Below are 13140 nucleotides of genomic sequence, written 5' to 3'. Positions count from 1 at the left end.
TTCTAAAATTTTTTCTAAATTTTTCTTATTAATATTTGAGTTAATTATGATTCCTCACTTTAGTTTAAATATTTTTTCGGACGTTCTAGCTGTCAGAACCGACACTGGTCATCGGAACAGTAGAATGTACGGAGTTGCTACAGGGAGGGTGTTACACTAGATACACAGGAGTACACTTGTTAGACATCCGTATGTCAATCAAGTATACATCCGTCATGTCATTCACAAGGCCAGCGAGCAGGCATAAAGCCAGAATTATATCAGGCACAATGGCCAATGGACAGGCATAAAGCCTATAGAACAACCATATCAGACAGATATTGTTTATCAATGATCATTCATGTGGGCAGTACTGCTATCTGTAGTTCTTAATTGATATACCAATCGATCCAAGCTATATACATAAGTCTAGGTATACTTTGGGCAAATTAGTAATTTTAAGCACTTATAGTTTCATTATTTCATGCTATGCACTATTTGTGTTTCATAGCATTTTCAAGTTTCTTATAATAGGAAACATAAGTCCCAAGTACATATTTTCATCACATATGTGTTCATCAACTCATATAGGGTGAATAACATTTACAACTTAGGTTATTTTGTAAAGGATTTCATGAATCTAGAATTGGTGTTTTAAATTCACCTAGCAAATTGGTCAAGTTATACACTCTATTCGGCCACACTTCCTTCATGGAAATTATTCCTCTATGTCTTATCTTTGTTTTCCTTCTTGAATCTGTCATTTGGAGTTTTAGAACTCAAATTATGGTCAATTTTCCAAGACTGATCCATTGACCATTTCTGTTTCCAGAATCAAGCAGATTCTAGAGTCAAACTTTGTCTAATCATTTGGGCATAGTAAAGTTATTTTTAAGCCTAATGTCCTTCATATGAGTTGTTATCCTATGTCTTAGGATCTCTCAGGTTCAAAAATCACAATTTTTCAGGATATGTAGAGTAAATTATAGCCAATTAACTTTCCTGGACTCCTGAACCCTATGCCTTTAGGATTTCAGGTTCAGGTCAGTATCTTTGATTCCCATTTTAGGGTTCCTACACTTAAAATTTAAGGAAAATTCCAAAATAAAAGTTGGAGCCCTATTTCTTAGGTTTCCATAATAGTTTGTCTTATCCCAATTGGAGTTTCCTAATTGGAGATATGATATAAATACTGTTCTAAGGCCAAGTGGTTATTTAGTTCAATTTTAGGATTTGGCGTACTAAATTTTCCTAACAAATTGACTAAGTTCCATTTGGTACTAGGTTTTGGTCAAAACACCAAATTTGTAGTTTTAGGTCTTATGGAGATTTTGGATTTAGTTTCACTACATTTGCATTTTTGTGGACAAGTTATGGCATTTTTTCCAAAACTGGTCAGGTAGGTCCAGATTTAGAATTTCAGGTCAGTTTTGGTTCTGGTCAAAATTGTTGGCCTAACTTGTTCTAGCAATTTGGTTAGGTTAGAGTCAGATTTAGGCTCTGTGTTCTTCATGAAAAATGTGCTCCTATGTCTAAAATTTCCAATGGTTCAAGATTTAAGTCATTTTGAACTTCCTAGAGTGAGTTATGACTATTTGAACATTTACTGTTCATATAATCATTTTTCCATGTCTAGCATATGGTTACCCAGATTCAAGCAAATTTTAGGTCAGATTAGGTTCCGTTTTTGGGCATAGTCTCTCATGAAAAATGTGGCAAATTGTCCTAAGTTTCATCTACAATTAGCCTCACACTAATTGGAGCAACATAGCTCTACTTATGGCCTTAAAACCACATTGGACTCAAGGTTCAGAATATTGCACAGAAAATCAACACTCCCAATTTTCAATTTCCACCCAACTACCAAACTTCAATCACATTCATGGCACTTCAAATATTTAATAAATAGTCTCGACAACATCAATTTCAAGCCACAACACAAAATCCCCAATTTAGGTTAAAAACCCTAACTTCCAATTTCATAATTTCACTCTACACATGAAATTCATAATCTAACTCATTTATACTCATCATATGCCATCACTAATAAGTTTAAAATAATTAAAACCATCAAACTATCCTTATTCCCATGGCTGCCGAAATTTAGGGTTTCATTTACTCATGGTATTCTTTTTTATTTCACGAAATTTTAACTTAATTTAACATGCTAATCATACTTTAGAGAAGAAAGGTAGCATAGATAGGGCACTAACCTCAATTGTAATCAACTTTGACTTGCCAAAATTTAAGTTTCTTTACAATTCTTGGCTGCCAATAGGTTTCCCAAGGTGTAGGAGCAATTTTTAGTGAAGAGAAGTATGGATTTTAGTCAGAGATTGGGAAGAAGTCAAGCTAGAAAGCTTGAAAATGATGGGAGCACTCTAGTAAGGTGGTTTAGCCATGGTGATTTCAAGAAGAAGAAGATGAGCTCTTGGTTAATTAAGTTAATATGACACCGCTTATCTGTCTACAGTATAGCCGAGCAAGATATGCCACACAGTGTACTGGAACACCATATTTTATCTCAATTATTTTTATCCTTCCTTAATTTATTTCTTCATGGTTATGAAGTGCAATTTGTGAAATTTAACTCATTAAGTCATTTATTGAAATTATAAATTCATTTGAGGTTCCAAAAATTTTATAGAAAATCCGGCAGAGTACCGACTAAAAATGAATAAAACAGTTTTTCGGAACCTGTGAAAAACACTTCCAATACATCTTAATCATTCTCAAACTCCATTATATCAACATAATCTCAATATTCCTCAACCATTTCTAAAAATTTCTTCTATTTATCATTCATTCATTTCACATGATAATGTACAAATCATAAATAAATACTCAATTTTCATTTAGAAACACAAATTACAAATATTTGCATTAATACCAAAATATATTATATGAGTTTCAACTATATATGAGAAAATAAAAGTTTAATTACAAAATACAAATAGTATAAAACACTAAAATGGGACCTAATATCCTATCAATGCACTGAAGTCTGTGAGGTGACACGGACACTATGCAGAACTATGAACGACCTCACCCAGTCTGTAGTCTACTGGGCTCTTTATCAATCTCTCCAGAACCTACACGTGGCAAAAAGAAATACGCTAAGCAATAATGCTTAGTGGTACCAATAATAAAGTAAAAAGAACTAAAAGAAAATAAATATGCAGTGTATATATTGATGTCTCATGCAGATAAATTTTTGGTAATTATTTGTAGTCTATTTATTTGGCACTTGTTATATCAATGATTTCATTAAATTTATCAACTTTCATTTTTGGTTGCCCAAGTAACCTACACTAGATTACTGGACTGGATAAATGGGTAAACTGGCACTGGATACCAAGTACCTTGGGCCATCACACCATCGATCACGTATGTATCTCCCGGTGTGCAACAGAACAGCTGATAAGCTATAATAAACATTAGGCACAAGGCCAAGTATCATCATAATATCATATTGGCTAAAAGCCATAGAATCATAGAATGGCATAATGTCATGTGCAGTACTGCTAACTGAACCCTATTAGCATGCCAACCTATCCAAACCAATCTTACTATGTGTACTAGGGCGCATTACCAAGTTATTGATTGAATTTTCATGCTTTACATGTAAGGTTACTATTCATTTTACCATTTAGGTCAAATTATTGACTTTCCAATGCATAATAGCTACATAAGTCCTAATTACATAAATTTACCACATTTTGGTTCCCAAAAGTATTGGCATTAGTTGCCAATCCATACTTCTAACCAATGGTGAATAAACAAAAAATTTCAGATTTTTGGTGCTAGAGTTCACTATTCCATTAGGCCATTCTACAGTAAGAATTTGGCCAAGTGTCCTCAATTAAAGTTATTCTTTATTGTGTCTAGTTACATTTCACTTTTTGAATCACTCCATTTGGATTTTTCTACCTCAAGATATACCATTTTGTGCAAGGCTGGCCAGATTGGTATCTACCAAGAAATTCTGGGCAGAATACCATTCTGTCAGATTTGGTAGTTCAAATTTAGCCAATAATTTAATTTGGTTAAGTCCAGAATTAGAGTTTGTGTTCAACATAAAAGTTGTTCTAAATTGTATAAACTTTTCATTGATATAAATTTCAGATCAATTGGACCTTCCCACACTGAGTTATGACCAAATGAATGAACACTGTTCATTTGGTCATTTTGCCTAGGCAGAATGTAAGTTACCCGAATTTAGTCAATTTTTAGGGCATCCTAAGTTTGCATTTTGGACAGGGTTCCTTCATCAATGTTGTGCCATTATGTGTCTAATTTCATGTCCAATTGGCCTTGCACCAATTGAACCTACACAACTCAAGTTATAGCTTCCCAAACATGTTGGACTCATGTCCAGACCTATAGGGCACTCAAGGCAGCACCTCTAACCTCAATTCCCATGCCACAATTCACTTCAATTCCTACTCAAACATAACCAAATGGTCACTAATTGACTATTAGAATTTCCTTTCACCAATACATAAGCAAAACCCTAGGTTTTTCCCAAACCCTAACTCCAACAATTTCAATTCTCTATACACATACAATCCATGAATTAAAACACCGAAATCATGTTCAATGGCAGCCATACACAACTATTATGCAATCAAATTGGCACTAACTTTATTGGAGCTAACTCCCAAGCTTGCAAAATCTTCCTTTTCCTTCTTCTTTTTGCTGGCTAGAGAGAGTTTATGGGGTGAGGAAAAATTTTAAATTGAAGAGAGTGAGGGATTTTAAGGTGAAATGGAGTGGGGTATAAAGCTTGATAAGGCTTTAATGGAGGAAATGGGTTTCGGCTGGGTTGAGAGGTAAGGGATAATAGATTTTTCTTTTGTAATTTCAGCCCATTTTACTCTTTTTAAGTTAGCTTATCTAATTGTGATTGGTTGGAACAATTTTAATTACATCACCTGATATCATTATTTGATTTTAATTTTCATTTTCTTGCTTTTCTTTACTACTCATTTTTAATTTCATTTTTAGCAATATTTATTCATATTTTATATCATATAATTTATTTAATTAATTGGACAAGTTAGTCAAAAATCATCTCTGAAGACGAAATGACCAAAATGCCCTCCATTTGGTTTAACGGGCTAAAAAATATGTGTACCGATTGAAAATTTTTTTCTAAGACTTTTCTTGGCATTCTAATGCTATAGAAACCTCAATGACTCTTCTCTGGAGTCCCAGAAATTTATATCATGAATTTTCCCCGGGGTTTAGGGCTTCTAGCTGCGAGGACCGCAACTTCCCACTAGGTTACTCATCACTAGGGCACCGGCTCATTTAACTTGGTTGTATTTTATTTCTAAAATTTTTTCTACATTTTTCTTGTTAATATTTGAGTTAATTATGGCTCCTCACTTTAGTCTCAATATTTTTCCAGACGCTCTAGCTGTCCGGACCAACACCAGTCACTTGAAGAGTAGAATGTACGGAATTGCTACAGTGAGGGTGTTACAGTTAATTTGTCTCTTATATATATGGTTGTCTAATTTTTATTAGTTATAAATTTTAATTACATCATCCTTATGTCATGCTTAAGTAATAAATGTTATTTAAATTTCATTTCTTTTCTTATTTTCTCTACTCATTTTCATTACACAAATTCATGATTTTTAATTTATTTTTAAGGTTTTATTCTCTCTCATTTTTATTGATATTTAGGTCAAAATTCAATACTAAGGGTGAAATGACCAAAATGCCCTTTATTATGTTCATCGAGTTATAATTGTCTATACCGATTAACTTTATTTCCTTGTATTTTCTTGGCATTTCCTTGACATTTTTATTATCATCTAAACCTCATTAATCCTTCAATTATATCCCAAATAATTATTTCACAGGGTTTGTAACGCCCTCATTTTAGGTAGTCCATACATTCTACTATTCCGATGACTAACGTCTAGTAGAACGGCTAGGATGTCTGAAACTACACTTAAACTAGAGTGAGGAGACATAAATTGACTGAATAAAAGCCAAAAAAAAATTAAGGGAAAATAAAAGAAATAAAATGCTAATAGGTTAAAGGAGCCGAGGTTCTGGCGATGGGTGACTGTACCTGGAAGCGACTGTGAAGACAGTTGCCGACCCTAGACCCACGAGGAACCCTGTGAAATAAATATTTGGGACTAAATCGAAGGCTTTATGAGGTTTAAATGATAATAAAAATATGAAAGAAAATCCAAGAAAATTTTTTCAATCAATAAAGATAGTTATAACTTGATAAGTACAACGAAGGCCATTTTGGTCATTTCACCGTCAGTGTTAAATTTTGGCCTAAATGTTAATCAAAATGAGAGAGATTAAAATACATAAAATGAATTAAAAATATGAATTGTGCAATGGAAATGGGAAAATAAAGAAAAGGAAATGAAAAAAAAAAAAGAAAGAATTATTACATAAGCATTACATCATTGTGATATAAGCATGATGTGCGTATGATGAAAAAATTACATCATTAAAATTTAATACAATTATCATAGGATAAATATAAGAACAAGAGACAAATTACATTAATTCAAAGTCATCTTCTTCCTCCCTTAAACCACCTTGGCCGAACCTCCATTAGTAAGCTTGAAATTCCTCTCCAATTCCACCCCAAAACCACTAAGTACCTTCACTAAAAATTGATCCCACACCTTGGAGAAGCCTTTGGCAGCCAAGAAAGTGTAGAAATTGAAAGTTTTACAAGATCAAACTTGGGTCACAAGAGGTTAGTGCACTATACAAGTCTCCTTTCTTCTTTAATTAGTATAAGCATGCTAAACTAGGTTAAAATTGTATGAAATCAAAAAAAATACCATGAGTATATGGAACCCTAATTTTGGTAGCCATGGGAATTGTGATAAAATGATGGTTTTGATTGTTTTGAATTTGTTAGTGATGGCATGTGATGAGTATAAAGAAGTGAGATCATGTATTACACGTGTTATGCACGAAATTATGATTTTGAGTTAAGGTTTTTCACCTAACTTTGGGAATTTTGTGTGTGGCTTGAAATTGATGATGTTGAGGTTAATTTTTAACGATTATAAGTGCCATGAATGTGAATTGAAGTTTGGGAGTTGGGTGGAATTGATATTGGGAGTGCTAATTTTCTATGCAGGATTCTAGACCTTGAGTCTAGTGTGGTTTTAAGGCCCTAAGTTGAATTGTGTAGCTCCAATTAGTGTGAAGCCAATTGGAGATGAAACTAGGGTCATAATGTCACATTTTTTATGAAGAGACAATGCCCAAAAAATGACCCTAACCTGACCTAAAAATTGCTTGAATCTGGGTAACCCTAATCTGGATCTGGAAAAATGACCAAATGAACATTAAATGTTCAAATGGTTATAACTCACTCTAGGAAGGCCAGAATGACCTGATTCTTGAACCATTGGAAAGGTTAGACATAGTACCACATTTTTCATGAAGAACTTAGAGCCCAGTTTGGCCTCTAACCCAACCAAATTGCTAGCACAAGTTAGGTTAACAATTCTGACCAGAACCAAACTGTCTTGAAATTCTAGATTTGGATCTACCCGACCAGTTTTGCCAAAAATGTCATAACTTGGTCCACAAAACTGTAAATTCAGTGAAACCAAAGCAAAAATTTTTAGAAGACATAGAACTACAATTTTGGTATCAACCAAAACCCAGAATCAAATGGAACTTCATCAATTTGCTAGGACAAGTTAGTATGCCAAATCCTGAAGTTGAACTAAATGACCACTTGACCTCAGAATAGTTTTCAAACTATATCTCCCATTAGTAAACTCCAATTGGGATGACCCAAACTGTTCTGGAAACTTAAGAAATAGGGCTCCAACTTTAGTTTAGGGACTTTCTTCAAATTATGAGTGTAAGGACCCTAAAATAGGAGTCAAAGTCACTAACCTGAACCTGAAATTCTGAAGATAAAGTGTTCAGGAGTCCAAGTCAGTTAATTGACTATAACTAATTCTAAAAAACCTGAAAAATTGAAATTATTGAACCTGAGTGATTCCAAGACATAGGCTAACAATTCATATGAAGGACAATAGGCCTAAAAATGGTTGTAACATGCCCAAAATAATTAGAAAAAGTTGGACTCAAAAATCTACCTAGTTTTGGAACCAGAATGAGGCAATGAACTAGTTTTGGTTATTTGACTATAACTTGAGTTCTAAAACTCCAAATGATATGATTCAAAAAGGAAAACTAAGATATAAAGGAACAACTTCCATGAAGGAAGTATGGCCAAACAGTGGCCACATCTTGACCAATTTGCTAGATGCATTCAAAATGCAAATCTGCACCTTAAGAAAGGTTCATAAAATGACTTGTTATATGATATGGGATTAACCAAAATGACTTGCTAGACATAAAAGTGACATGAATAATTATGTGGGACCTATATTTCCACTACAAATGGAATGAATGGTACCAATGAATAGTACCAGTGAATAGTAAATTGAAATTGTGCATAAAATAACATAATGCTATTAAATTGCCCAATGTATACCTAGACTTATATATATAGTTTGGATCAATTGGTATACCAATTATGGAATACAGATAGCAGTACTGCCCATGTAACATCCTCACTTTACGTAGTCCGTACGTCCTACTGTTCCGATGGCTAATGTCTGCTTGGAAAGTCGGAATGTCTGGAATTACACTTAAATGATAGTGAGGAGATATAAAATGATGAAATATGAGACAAGAAAAATTAAAGAAAAATAAAAGAGATGGTATACCAATTACGGAATACAGATAGCAGTACTGCCCATGTAACATCTTCACTTTACGCAGTCCGTACGTCCTGCTGTTCCAATGGCTAATGTTTGCTCGGAAAGTCGGAATGTCTGGAATTACACTTAAATGATAGTGAGGAGATATAAAATGCTGAAATATGAGACAAGAAAAATTAAAGAAAATAAAAGAGATGAAATGTGACTAAGTTAAACGAGCCAGGACCGTAGCGATGGGTGACCGCACCAGGAAGTTACGGCAAGGACCGTTGACCAGCCTTGGACGCCGAAGAACCCTGAAAAATATTTTTTGGACCTAATTAAAGGTCTACTAAGGTGTAATTGATATTGAAAATGTCAAAGAAAAATTAGTAAGTCAGTATAAACGAAAAACAAAAATTAAAGAAATCGGCAAGTCAAGGAGTTAATCTTTAGCACTGAAAAATTCGAAATACAACTTGAACATGGGCATTTTGATCAATTGACACCTAAAGTTGACTTTTGACCTAAATGTCCATGAAAAATAAGTGGTGTTAAATTTTGAAAATGCCATGAAAATTAGAAATCATATATATATAATAATTAAGGGAAATTAAAGGGGTGTAATTAGAATTAATTAAATTTAATTATTTAAATGTTTAATTAACATTAATGGAGCACTATGGGACTATATAAGCCTAATTGGACTAGTGGACAGCCATTCATCACACTCATCTTCAACCTTTATCCTTTGTCGAATCCCATTTTCTCCCAAATTCTTCATTATCCTCCATAGCCGGCCATGGAAGCCAGCTCACTTCTCTCCATGATCAAGCTCCAATCTTGCAAGTTTCTTCACTAAATTTGGTCTACACACCTTGGGTAGCATATTGGGAGCAAAAAGAAGGAAGTTTAGTGAGGTTTGAGCAAGCTTCAAAAATAGGTAAGTGTCCAATTCTCTCCCTTTCTTAATTAAAGTTTGTATTAAGGTTGAGATGAGTAGTTTGATGAAGAAATTTGAAGGATTTGATGAGTTATTGATATATTCAATTTTGGGCAGCCATGGAAGTGAAAGGTAAGTGGTTTATTCTTACATAAATTTGATAGGAATTAAGGTTGATTAAAGTAATTTGATGTGTTAGTGAAGTAATTCCATGTGTATGTGTGATTGAGCTTTAGAATCGGGGTTTGAAAGAAATTGTGGAACACTTTGGCCATTGGTGATTTTCGGTAGCCTTATGGTTCAATGAAGAGTGTTTGATTTCATGAATTTACTTGATGAATTATGGTAGTATGGGATTAATGGAAGTATATTTGTTGGAATTATATGTAATAATTAGGTGTATTCATGTGTATATTATGTTGATTTTGGACTTTGTGAATTAGGGTTATATATTGTACATTGAGGATTTGTATATACTATTCAAAATGGCCATAATGAGATGTGATGAATGATGTTAGTACATTATAAGTCTAGAATTTAGGCATGGGAAGTTAAGGTATAGCAATTTGAATGTGCAAATTGATTAGTATTTGAGGACTATATTGAGGGCAATATGCATTTGAGCCTGTAACCCTAATTGTGTGACCCCAATTGGTATGAGGCCAATTGGAGATAAAACTAGGCAAAAAATGTGCCAAATTCTGTTCGGAAAGTGACCATAAACTTGACCTAATCCAGAATTACAACTTTGCAAACCCTAAAATCTGACCATATGAACAGTATTCACGTAATTGGCCATAACTCCCTGTAAATAGGTCCAAATGACCTGAAATTTATACCGTTGGAAAGCTTAGACATAGGACTACAACTTTGATAGAGACCATAAAGCTCAAAAATGCCATTAAGTAAGTCAATTTGCTTGCCCAAATTGGGTTACAAAATCTGCCAGAATTGAATTGACCTAAAAATGACCTAAAACTTGCAATGTGAAAGCAATCTGTTCAGCATTAGTAAAATGACTATAACTTGGTCCAGAAAACTCCAAATGACCTAAAATTAGTGCCAAAAGTTCAATAAGACATAAACCTACAAGATTGTAATTTTGACTAGAACCCAGAAATCGAGGGAACTAGGTCATCTGGCTAGGTCAAAATAACGTATAAAAATCTAAAATATTACAATAAAATGCAATAAGCTTGAAAATGAAATTGGCAACAAATGCCAAAATGTATAAAGTGAGAAATGTGACATATTGGTGACATTAAAATTTATTTACCAATTTTGTATGAGAAGTCAACAATTTGAGTTGACCAACTATTGATTAATTTTGTAAGATGGAAAATCAACATTTTAAGTTAACTAGTAAATTGACTAGTAACTAATAATCAATATCAATTAAATATAAAGAATTTTACATTAAAATTTAATACATGCCCTAGTATACCTAGTTTGATTAGTTTGGATAGTTTGGCATGCCATTAGGGTCCTGTTAGCAGTACTGCATATTTGTGGCTTCACGTCACCCTGTGTTTTGTGGCTTATTATGCTTATTTGTGATTTAATAGCCTTTTTGGCTTACTGATTATGATGATTTGCTTGGCCTTGTGCCTTTTGATTTTTATGGCCTATTAACCATACGTGCACACCGGGAGACACTTTGTGACCATTGGTGTGAGGGCCCGAAGTACTTGATACCCAGTGCCTGTTTACCCGTTTATCCGTTCCGATCAGCTGTCTAGGTCACTTGGGCAACTAAATTACATTTAAATAAATTATTACCAAATAAAAAAAATAAAAAGTAATAAATTCATAACTTTATTAAGAATTACCAAAATATCAATCTGTAAGATGTATTAGTATCAGAATTACCAAAATATCAGTCTGTGAGAGATATTAGCATCAGGACTGCGATAAATAAATTATTTTATTTATTTTTAGTTTATTTTTACTTAATATTGGCACCACTAAGCATTATTGTTTAGCAAGTCGCATTTGCCATGCGTAGGTACTGGAGACACAGCTGGGGAGCCCAGCAAACCTAAGACCGATTGAGAGACAGATCTGCACTAGAGTCCAGAGTCCCTTGCACTGCATTGCATACATGGTAGGACATTAGGTGTATATTTTGTAATCTGTACTCTGTATTAGTTTTGGGATTTCACCACATGTTTTGTAAAACTTTGTAATCTAAAGTTTATGTAATTATCTGTATATTTTGTAATTAAGTAAAATTGAATATTTCTTTCTGTATTTGAGATTAATTTGATCTAAATGAGACTGTAAACTTAATGTGAATGAATTATTGGAAATTATGATATTCTGCATAGAATTCTGAACAGTTTGAGACTGCATTGAGAATCTGTTGAGATATAAATTGATTGTTGAGATTGAGTATATATTATTGAAACTATTTTTAACTAATACAGAAGAACTGTTTGTCCAAAATATAGCCGATACTTTGCCAGATTTTCGTTAAAAATTGTGCAAACTCTGTTTTGTCAAAAGTTTTAATTTATAACCATTGATACGAAACTTAACTAAAGGCTATTTCAATACACCAAATGAGTATTCTGAAAATATGATAAGATCAGATAAGGTGTTGTGGCACTCCATGTGACACACCTTGCTTGGCTACACTATAGACGGGTGAGGGATGTTACATTTATTAGTATCAGAGCGCAGTTAGTCTTTTCTGGGTCTAGATAGACTGTATATCATGCATTGCATTGTAAGTGTTGAGTTGACTCTAATGCAGATTATACAGATCTCTTGTTTTGATTATTTTGATTAGAATATGGACTCGATATCACAACGAGCGGTAGACGAAGAAGTGGAGAGTCATGCTCCACCTGTGACTAAGGCTGGAGACAGGGGGGAAACTGTTCCACCCACACCTGAAGTACTTGTACAACCTCTGCAAGCCATGTTTCGACAAATGGCTGACTTTTTCAGACAAATGGCTGGAGTTATGCCACCGCCACCACTTCCATAGCAGAAATCACATCTGGAGAAGCTCAAAAAGAAAACAACTTCATTGCACTCTAGAGCAGAACCCGGAAGGTGTTGTATCACTGCTGCAAGATGATGCCTACCAGTAGTGGGATACAGTATCCAGTGAAGTGCAACCAGAGCAGATCACCTCGAACTTCTTTTTCACAGAGTTCATAAAGAAGTATGTAGAAAGTGTATATATGGAAGACAGAAGAAAGGAATTCATTAGTTTGAGACAGAGACAACTGTCAGTGGCTGAGTACAAAAGAGAATTTGTTAGACTCGGTCGGTATGGGTGAGAAATAGTCCCCAATGAGGTTGAGAGATGTAAGAGATTTGAAGAAGGGCTGAATGATAATATCAAGCTGATGATAATAGCTTTGGGAATTATGGACTTTGCAAAATTGGTTAAAGCTGTACTGAAAGTGGAAAAAGTCAGAGTAAATGAATAGAGCAGGAAGGACCGATAGTTCAAGAGGGGTCCAGGTCAGTCTAATGTGTCCT

Source organism: Hevea brasiliensis, chromosome 16, assembly GCF_030052815.1.
Source record: "Hevea brasiliensis isolate MT/VB/25A 57/8 chromosome 16, ASM3005281v1, whole genome shotgun sequence".
NCBI classification, from domain to species: domain Eukaryota; kingdom Viridiplantae; phylum Streptophyta; class Magnoliopsida; order Malpighiales; family Euphorbiaceae; genus Hevea; species Hevea brasiliensis.
This window is presented reverse-complemented; position numbering follows the sequence as displayed.